The sequence below is a fragment of the Parasteatoda tepidariorum genome, chromosome 5, assembly GCF_043381705.1.
Source record: "Parasteatoda tepidariorum isolate YZ-2023 chromosome 5, CAS_Ptep_4.0, whole genome shotgun sequence".
Classification (NCBI taxonomy): Eukaryota; Metazoa; Arthropoda; class Arachnida; order Araneae; family Theridiidae; genus Parasteatoda; species Parasteatoda tepidariorum.
In genome coordinates, this window is record NC_092208.1 from 31,347,611 (window position 1) to 31,358,112 (window position 10,502).

Below are 10,502 nucleotides of genomic sequence, written 5' to 3' on the forward strand. Positions count from 1 at the left end.
AACCCGTAGCTTCCAAATCAGTGTTTCTTAACCTTTTTGATGTAATGGACCCCTTTTAAAAATTTTTAAGAAGTCGCGGATCACCCCCCTGTGAAAAAAATAATTGCTAAAAACATCAATTATTAGAAAACATTTAATTTTATTATTTTAATAGTATACAAAATTTTTAAAATTAAAATTTTTAATGTGAAGGTTGCTGCTGCTTTTCCTTAATTAATAAATTGAATTAGGGGATGGTTTTCGACAAAGCAGCATTCAATCGATTTCGATGTTATGTTTTTATTCTCACAAGTGTGNTTATTGACACTGGTTTTAAAAATTGTAAGTATTAAACGTGGTGATTACAGAACTCCCTACTTAATCTATTGCGTTCTCAAAGCGTTTGACTCTATATTCTGAACAGATTCTTTGTAATTATAATTATAGGTGTATGTATTTACCACAAAATTTAAATAAAAAAGTTTCTTTTCCTATTTACATAAGAAATTTTAATTGAGCAGATAAGGACACTGATTCTTCTGAGAAAAATCAAATTCCGAAAATAAAGGAACTTTAGATTCAGAAGAGAGAACTGTGGATATTTTTTTCTACGCAATCTTTTTCTCTCCTAGTATCGAGTCTTAATTCATCTGAATCAAATTCTATAATAAAATCATCACATTGGTCATATGAATAGAAACTCTGGCTTTAAAAATAATGAAACGCAAAAAGTTTACGAAAAAAACATAAAGATTTTTCTAACAATATATAATCAGGAAATAAAAATATATTAAATTTAAAGATAAAAATTGCAAAGCTTTAAAAATGGCAGCTTATTCTGGAAAAAGCGCTTTAAAGAATCCAATCAGCGTGACATTGTTTTTTAACCAGCCATTTTTCACAAGTTCAAGTTCCACAAATTAAAATATAAAATCTTTGACATCTAGATAAATACTCAAAGCCTGCAATAATTTCTATGCTACCAGCCTCAAAAAAAAAACACATTTCGCTTTCCCTAGCTCAGAAAATTTCCAAGTTGTCACATTCTTTCATTACTAAGCAGCGAAATATTTTATTTCATAACTGTCATTGAACAGCCGACCCAATTTTTTGGGTTTACGACTTAGTTTTTTTTTTTTTTTTTGTTCCACTTCGTAGCCTTGTAATTTTGAACTCAATCCAGAAGACAAGGGAACTCCTAGATCAGGTATTGGGAGAAATTTGCCTTCAAGGAGGACTTTTTGATGGAACTAACCCGTATCTGCGTTACATGCAGAGAAAAACCTCCCACGGGTAGCTTGATAGCTAGGGGACTCAAACCCATGATCCTTCTTGCACTGAGAATATTTTACATCAGCATAGTGGTCGGTGCGAGCCGGATGCGGAATTCGTATCGACCAGCCATCGCTTGGTTTCGAACCCGGTTCTTCCCATTGCAAGACGAATGCTCTATCCCCTAAGCCACCACAACTCGCAGCGGAGACTACTTTACTTATGAATGGTGTCATACATGACCATGATTCTCTAGAGTAGAGACACTCAATTCTGATTTAGCTGTCAGTAAGTGATAGGTCGAATACTTTGGATAAATTTTAGAACCTTCAACCAAGAAGGTAGAATCCTAAATTTAAAACTATGTCACTTCCTTAACTCGCTTCATTCTAATTTGTTTCCCAAAGTCAGGCATCACTGGCTACGGTCAGTGTGCGGGTGGGTGACCACTTGGATCAGCCTGCGTAGGGTGTGCGGTATTGGTCCTTGTTAAACTGTTCTACCGTAAAGTGCTCGACTTCGCGTGCAGGTCGTCGGGCTACCGAAGCGGGGGTGCCATCCCCTCCGCAGAGGATCAAAATTGTGATGGCATGTCTTCGGATCATCCTCCGGGATGTTTCCCAGACCGTCACCAATAGCCCATTGTACAGCTCTAGTTCGACGTAAATTAACAACAACCTTAACTTCCAAAAGTAATTTAAAATTTATAGTATAGAAAAAGTGAGTTCAGACAAACCTAGATGATGTTTGAAATACTGAATAGAATTTTTAAAATATCGAAAGGAAAATAAATTATGAGAAGATAACCTAGAATTACGCAATGAGGAAGTTCTCTTCCAATATTTTGAATTTTTTTTTTCAGCATTTGAAGAATTATCGATTACTCTAGGTTTGCCTGAAGTAATTTTTTCTATACTTTAATTTAGTTAAGGAGGTAAACAAAAATTTGCAATGAAAAGTTTTCCCTGCCGTATGGCATCTTCCCGAAGTGAAATAAGCGTTAAATATTCTGAAATTTTTTTCTTGCAGAAATTGAGAACTGGAAAATAATGGGTTTTTGCTAATTGCTGCTACGGAGCCATAATGGTTCAGGGAATAGAGCAATCGCCTTCCACTGAGGTAAACCGGGTTCGAATCCCAGGGATGACAGGTCGATATGAATTCCGCATCTGGCTTGCACCGACCACACTGTGGCTTTCTGCAACAAACCTCTCTAGCACTAATATCTTTCTGCAAGATACTTTTAACAATAACTAATATATATGTTATTAATTAAATTTAAAGTAACAGAAACGTTGTATTCACAAAGAAAAGCCTATTTGGGTGTAATAAAATTGTATGTATTTTTTTAAAAATGAATATGCAATATTTTTTTTCTTCTAATCATCTCGGGCGATATTGTCACATTTTGTAAGGTGCGTAATAAAAAAATCACGTTGAAATTAATCATTCATGCTAAAATTAATCATTTCTTCCCCTCTGGAAGGGAAAAATAATTTCTGCCGAAAAGAAATTTTTTGCTTCAATATTCTTTATTTTTCACAAATAAGAATCGAAAAATTACGAACATTCCTTTCCCTTCCGATGCTCAAAAAAGTAATCTTTTAAATATAATTTTAAAGAAAAAAAATTCGAAAATTTTTGCAGAGAGAAAACCAAAATTTTTTACTTTCTAAAGAAAAATTCTTTCTGCGAGAACTCTGTAACGTTCTGCGACATTGTCGCCGTGTCGCCGCGATTCTGCCACAGGGCTGCTGACTTAAAATATCCTCAGTGGTAGACGGATCAAGGGTTAGATTCCCCGTGCCGCCAGGCTAACCTTGGGATGTTTTTGTTGTTTTTCCCTCCATGTAACACAAATGCTGGTTAGTTCCATCAAAAAGTCCTCCATGAAGGCAAATTTCTCCCATTACTTTATTCAGGAGTTCCTTTGTCTTCTGGATTGGGTTTAAAATTACATAGCTACGGAGTTGAACATTAGTGGTCGTAAACCCAAAAAATTGGGTCGACTCTTCAACGACGGTAATAAAATAAAACTGTTGATACGAAAATTGGTGAACTATATTTAAATAGAATCGTAGTCAATCGAAAATCGCTAATTTCTTCCATAGAATGTAAAAATTAATCAAGCCAGTATCCTATTTAATTTGATAAATATTTAGTCAGTTAATAATTATGTACGTCGTAATCACTGTTTCCTACTATCTTATGCTAAAAAAAAAATTTTTTTTTGATAATTAGGATATAGTGAAGCATCGTTCACAGTGAACTTATTGCTGATTCCGCAGACAATTCGCAATAACAGGGTTCGATTGAACTATATATTTCGCTTTTAAGTAGAGGAGGACTGGCAAAAATAGAAAAATAAAAATTTGCAAATTTTAAAATTCCAACTATTGTTTTTAACCATTAAAAAGATAATCAAGAAATCATTTTGAACAATGCAGTTTAAATTATTGGAACGATAGCATTATGTTTAGTTAAGGATTTTTAGTAATATTTAAACTAAACTCAGTAGCGCGACAGCCCATAGAGGGCCAAGGCCTACTGTGCCCATCTCAGTTTTCTTGACCTTGGGCTCTGGTGTGCAGGAGTAGATGTTCCGGTCAGGTGGTCCGCCGAACCCCCAGTGTTTAGTTCCCAAACATGCTTGGTACTCATTTATGGACCCACTGAAGGGATGAAAGNCGTTCACAGTGAACTTATTGCTGATTCCGCAGACAATTCGCAATAACAGGGTTCGATTGAACTATATTTTTCGCTTTTGAGTAGAGCATGACTGTCAAAAATAGGAAAATAAAAATTTACAAATTTTAAAACTCAAACTATTTTTTTTAACCATTAAAAAGATAATCTAGAAATCATTTTGAACAATGCAGTTTAAATTATTGGAAACATAGCATTATGTTTAGTTAAGAATTTTTAGTAATATTTAGTTTCTTAAATTTTTATTCTTTAAAAAGTCGTATCTGTTACTCTATCTGGTTATAAAAATTAAAAATTTGATCGCAGGCATAAATAGGAATTTACAAGCTTTTCTTCTAAAAATTTGAATTTACTCATTATCAAATTAATGTCTTGTTGAAAGTAGCTCTTGAAAATGTGAGAGAAAAAAATTGAGTTGCATTAACAGACATGGTAGTTTTCATGATAGTATCTGGCCAAAAAAGTGTCAACTCAAAGCAATTGAGGGAAAAAAACTGCAAGAAAAACATTTAAAAAGTATGAACGAATTATGAATGTTAAATCATTTTCGGTAATTGAATATATTTTCATTTAACAATCAATTTCGAAATCGCGACGAACTATGAAAAAGTCATAAAATAAAAAACATGCATACACAATAAATACTTGTTTAAAAGAAATAGAAAGCAATATACATTATGGTAATCAGCAGGGTAACTAATCAGCATATAAAATTTTGCGACCCTCTACTTTGGACAACAGCTTAAGCTTATCACGGTTCTGCGAATGCGATATTAACAAATGCAAATGTTGAAATTGACAGAAAAGTATGAATCTGCAAAACTCTTATAGAAACGAAACCAAACTTAAAATCAAACACATGAAAGAAAACACAAGATTAAACAAAATTTTTGCGAAATGCAGCTTTTGTGTTCAGATAAGATCACCAAAGGTTTCATTCATTTAACATTTAATCAATAATCTACTCAATAAATATGGAGGAGTGGTGCAATGGTTAAGACAGCGTTTCACAAAGTGTGTTATGCGTACCCCCAGGGGTACGGGAACAGTTTAGCGGGGGTACGCGTTCTTATACGAAATAGCTTGCACCAAACGAAGATTTCAAAAAATTTTATTTAAAAAGAAAGCTATCCATGAAAATTTACTACAGTGCAGAACCCGTTATCCGGAAATCAGAAAACCAAAAAACCGGAACAAAATTCGATAAATTTTCCCGCCATTTTTAAAAAAAAAAACTTTTTTTTCCTCATAAGATTTTAGGATTTTTCTTTCTTTTTTGAAAGATGTTTACAATACCATCATTTTAGAAGTAATCATTTCCGTATTACTTCATCGTTTTTTTTTCTTTTTAAGATTATTTCCAAATATTTTCTTTTAGTGGAGTTTAACAATAAAAAAACGGCTTTTTGTAGTGATTCAGAAAACCGGAAAAACCAGTTATCCGGAATAGCAATGGTCCCGATCGTTCCGGATAATCGGTTCCTTACTGTATTACGTATTTTTCTATTGACTATTTTTGCAGAGTTAACAGTTACTAATTAGTGGTGTTTTAACTTTTGTGCAATTTTTTATAGCAAAAAATAAAATTTTTCTTATTCATGGTACACAGCGTTATGAAAAATTTAGAAAGGGTACACAAAAGCCACAACTTTAGGAAATGCTGCGTTAAGATATCCGTCTTGTAATTAATAGGTCTCACAAACCATCCTTTCTGAAGAGTCTTCTTAGTTCTTGCTGACGTTTTCTGCTCTGTCTTATTCGTCTGTAGGGTAGTTTCTTTTATCTAATATGAAACAAGTTTTTTTTTTTTTCGTTTGTAAATTAAAAAATATTTTAAGATGAAACACGTGAATAATTCAAGACAATCTATATATATATTTCTCTTACACGGCGATAAAAAAAAGCCTCATTACAACTCTCGGAATGGCAACGCTAGAAAATCAACCAATAATTGCCGCTAAAAATGTCACATGCCAAATCTAGATTGGGTGGCTCAACATATAGCGCTTCTAAAAACGGAAACTGAAATAACCAGAGTGTAAAATATTATGTGCTTATGCGCATCGTATTTTTTGTTAAATAATTTATTTATTATATATCAGTTTATAGATGGTAACGAGAAGAGTTTTGTGGTTGCTATGGTGACTAATTAGAAGGTAAATTGTTTTTTTGAGTGAGTGTGAGATTTGTTTTTTGGAACTGCGATGCTGTAATTTTATTGTTTAGTTAATAAATCTTCCTTTTATATTAAACGTGATAGTAGTTTCCTTAATTATTTGATTCGAAGTCCTTGGAGTTTTATTTGAGGTCAGTTTATTTTGTATTTTTTGACAAGAGAGAGCATTCTCACCAAACGAGATTTCTTCCGAAATTCAATGTTTTGTTTATGCAGGGTTTTTCCATTGCAATTTCTCTTATTTAAATTTTTAATAGACTTAATTATAGCCAAAATTTTAACCTTTTTAAAGAGATATCAGTTTTAGAAATTTTATCTTAAGATTTTATACTATAGCACATTTCTAATAGGTTTAACGAATTACATGTCATTTATTTGAATTCAAATTTATTTTAATGACTTAGTATTTACTAAAAAGATGTAATTTTTTTTTTAAAAAAAAGTTGTTATATGGATTTGAATTATTGTTTTGAATTCTTAGAATTTTGTGCATTTGCAATGTACCTAAGTTAGTAGCGAGCGAAGCGAGCTTGGTGTGCGAAGCAAACTATATAAGATTGCGTAGCAATTTTCGGGGGTTGGCGAGCGTTAGCGAGCAGGGGGCACAGCCCACTAGTTTATTTATAAAAATCTTAATTTGTATGAATATTTTTTACTTAAAAACATTTGTGTTTGTTTATATACGTATATATATAGTTGGGAAAATTATTTAAAGAATTTTTTTAATTTTTCTCCTGATAAACGTTCGTTTTTCTTTTATAACTGACATAAATAAATACTAAGAAAAAATATTTATAAAATTTAGTTTTTTCAGTTGGAAAAAGTTTTTATTTTAATTTAAAAAAGAAATGAACGAAATAATTTTATGGAAAGTAAAATTTAAAAAAAAAATAATAATAAAAATCTTTTTAATTTTTAAAAATAAAATTAATCCATTCATTTTAGTAAGAATTTTGATTTTTAAAGCAATCGCAGTCTAATATCATAATTATAATAATTATATTTTATTTAAAAATAAAACCTTTTGAACAAACGGAAAGAAAATAAGAAAAAATTTAAATCAATAATCAAATTTTTTAAATAGTTAGTTTAATAAAAAGTTTCTGTAATATGTATGTTTTAAATGATAAAAAAAGAGAACATTTTTCAGTTTAGATGAAGAAAATTTAAAACCAGTTCTAATAGAAATGGAATTTACGGAGTCCAGTTCATTTCTACGGTACTATCATGGTCTTGAGCATCGAAAATGTTTCGAAGTATTAGGAACTAACGACGTAGAAATTATTGTGCTGCCATCTACTGTTTAGAGAGAAAATTTAAAAGTAAATATGTAATAAAACTGTATGAATATTTGATTTTAAAAGGACCTACACATTTATAATAATTTTTAGAAAGGATAAATAAATTTATGAAATTTAAAAAATTAAAGTTTTTGTAATTTATAAATAAAGTTTTAGATTATACGTTGAAGCATTTTAAATATTGTAAATGGAATGAAACACAGCTTTAAAACTATGCATTAAATGAGCTCTTATATTATCTTTTATGTACGCAGAGAAATGTTTTTTAACTTGTATAAACTTGCAAAAAAGTTACATTTTAAGTAGAAGCTGAAAGAGATAGTTCTGAGAAAAATATTGATGGAATTCGTAGAACAGCCATTACTACGAAAAGTATGAATCAAGAATAATTGGACATTACATTATAGATTTTTTTAAAAAAAATAATGCTGAATTAGTTAAATAAAATTAGAAAAAGTAAAGTAAGTAAATAAAGTAAGTAAATAAAAAAAGTAAGTAAATAAAAAGTAAGTAAAGTAAGTAAAGTAATTAAAGTAAGTAAATAAAATTAGAAAATTTGAAGCTGTGATTTTTTTTAAGAAATAAGGAAGTTTGATTTTTTATAGTTAACAATAATGAAATTCTAATAATTAAAAGCATTAAGCTTTAAGCGAATTAAATTAAATTAATTAAGGAATATAAAAGTAAATTAACTTAATAACCAAGTGAAAATTACTTTTTCTAGATACTTATTTAATTTGGAAATCGAAATTCAATTTTATTTTAATCAAAAATAAGTAACTGTTAATCACAATATATTTTTATATTTTTTTAAGAATTAGCATCTGGACGCATGAATATATAGTATCGTTTTCAATGGTAGAATAGTTGCCATTATTAACCTAGTGGTTCTTTTTTATTTTAAGGGCATTTTCTTGTATCTAAGGAAATAAATTTATGACCCTTATTAAAATACCAAGATAATAATAAATAATGCTATTTTAAATTGAAAGATAAAATAAAGAAGAAAAAAAAAAATTTATTTTCTATTTTGAATTCTTCGTATTTTTATTAAATTTTCCATTTTATTCTTCAGTTTTATGGATCAAAGCCAATTTTTCTTAAAAGACAAGAAAATCTTGAAAATTACGCACTTTGTTCTCTGAATTAAGTGTATTGCAAATTATTAATATTAAAGTATAAGGTTTTCAGTTACACCGAATACAAAAAACGTTTATTTCTTTAAATTTTTATGTTTTAAGAAAACTAAACACATCGTAGAACATTTTGGAACAACTTGTGTATGTTTCTTACTAACACTGGGAACAATTTTCTTTACGGCGTTAATACAAATACTTGATCTTGCCTAATTCGGCTGTTGGGATTTCAAAATTGAAATACATTTTGCTCCTAAAGCTATAATTTTTTTAAGTGGCATTTTTAATCTATTCTTTGTGGAAATTTACAAGTTTAAAAATATTATATAGCACAAGAAGCCCCCGTAAATGTTGCGGTAAAATTCTAGCGGTGTTAGGACGCATCATCAGGATTAAAATTGCATAGGAGCCCATGCCTGGAAATGTCGTCATGCGCGGCTATGGGCACTTCCCCTATTAGAATCTGTTCAATTGCTAACGAAGGAACAAATCATAATAGAGAGGCTCCCCTAGAGGCGTATGACGACATTTCCGGGTATGGGTTTCTATGCAATTTTAATTCTGGTAATATACCCTCTCCCCTAGACGTTTGTCACAATATTTTCGCTGCCCCCCTCCCAGTTTTATATAACGTCGTTAAACTTGCACATTTCGACAAAATAAAAATGTCATTTTAAAAAAATCTTTATCTTGGAGAGAGAAACTGATTTCAGATTTGAAATCAGCAATACTAAAGTATCTAACATCAGTTGAAAAATTTCATTCATCAGAAGAAAAAAAAACTTTCCTAATGTAGTTATACAAATAAAAATTCTGTATGTTTAATATTCTAAGTTTAAATATAGAAATAATTAAGAACGAAACTGCTGCATTTTTAATAGAAAAAGTTTCAAGAAGTGGACCCGTTTAAGCTATAATGAATGTGATACTGACCCCTAAAACTTATTTATTACAGCTACTTGTTGCACTCATGTCCCTCAAGTTAAAGAACTCATTTCTATCCTTGTTTTGTCAACATCTATTTCTTGTTTGGAAAGAAAAAAATTTTTTTTATAAAGTTGAAGCAATTAAAAAAAATAATAAAATCATTTTACGTTATCTTATTTTATGATACTCTACAAGGTTTGTTTGACAAATAATTTTCAATATAAATTAAAAAATAAAATTAATACTTGTATTAAATTACAATACCTTTAGGTTTAATAATAGTTATTAAAAGTATTCCCGCTTTTACTAAAATTAATTTCAAACAGTCAATCGTCCATTTTAAGTTCTCTGAAAATACTTCATTCTTTAATAAATTCTGAGCCCTTGACTTTTATCATTTATTATCGTGTCTAGCAAACGACTACATTGTATCATTTTTTGAAGAAGGATGTAACTTAAATAAAATATGTTTCTTTTGGAATATGAAAATCTCATAATTAGTTATTACTCTTCGAGAGTTATATGCATGAGTGACTTAAGGCACGGACTGTTTGTTTTAGTGAATCGCTTCGGTGAGTACGATTTAGCATGTTATGAAGAGATTTATGATTAAAAAAACTGCCCTTTATGAAACAGTTACAATTTTTCTCTACGTTCTTTCATTTTTGGTCCGTAAATTCGACAACAATGTTAACTCAGTTTATTAGATTTCAATTACTTTTTTCCACGCTAATTAAAAATTTAATAATTAAAAAGTAGAGCTTGCAATTTGTATTTTTTGAGGGGAGCTGTGATTTTTTCTAAGTACCTTTATTGATTGAATAATTTAATAGAGCTCATCCTGTCTGCATGGTGGAACCATCTGCTGCATCCCTTGGTGATACGAAGTTAGCGTTCCTACATTATAAACGCTGTTAAATAAGGGAAAAAATTAAATTTCGAAGTAATAGAACACCATCGATTTAATATTCTAAGGCCGGATGCAACACTGAAATCTCTATAAAC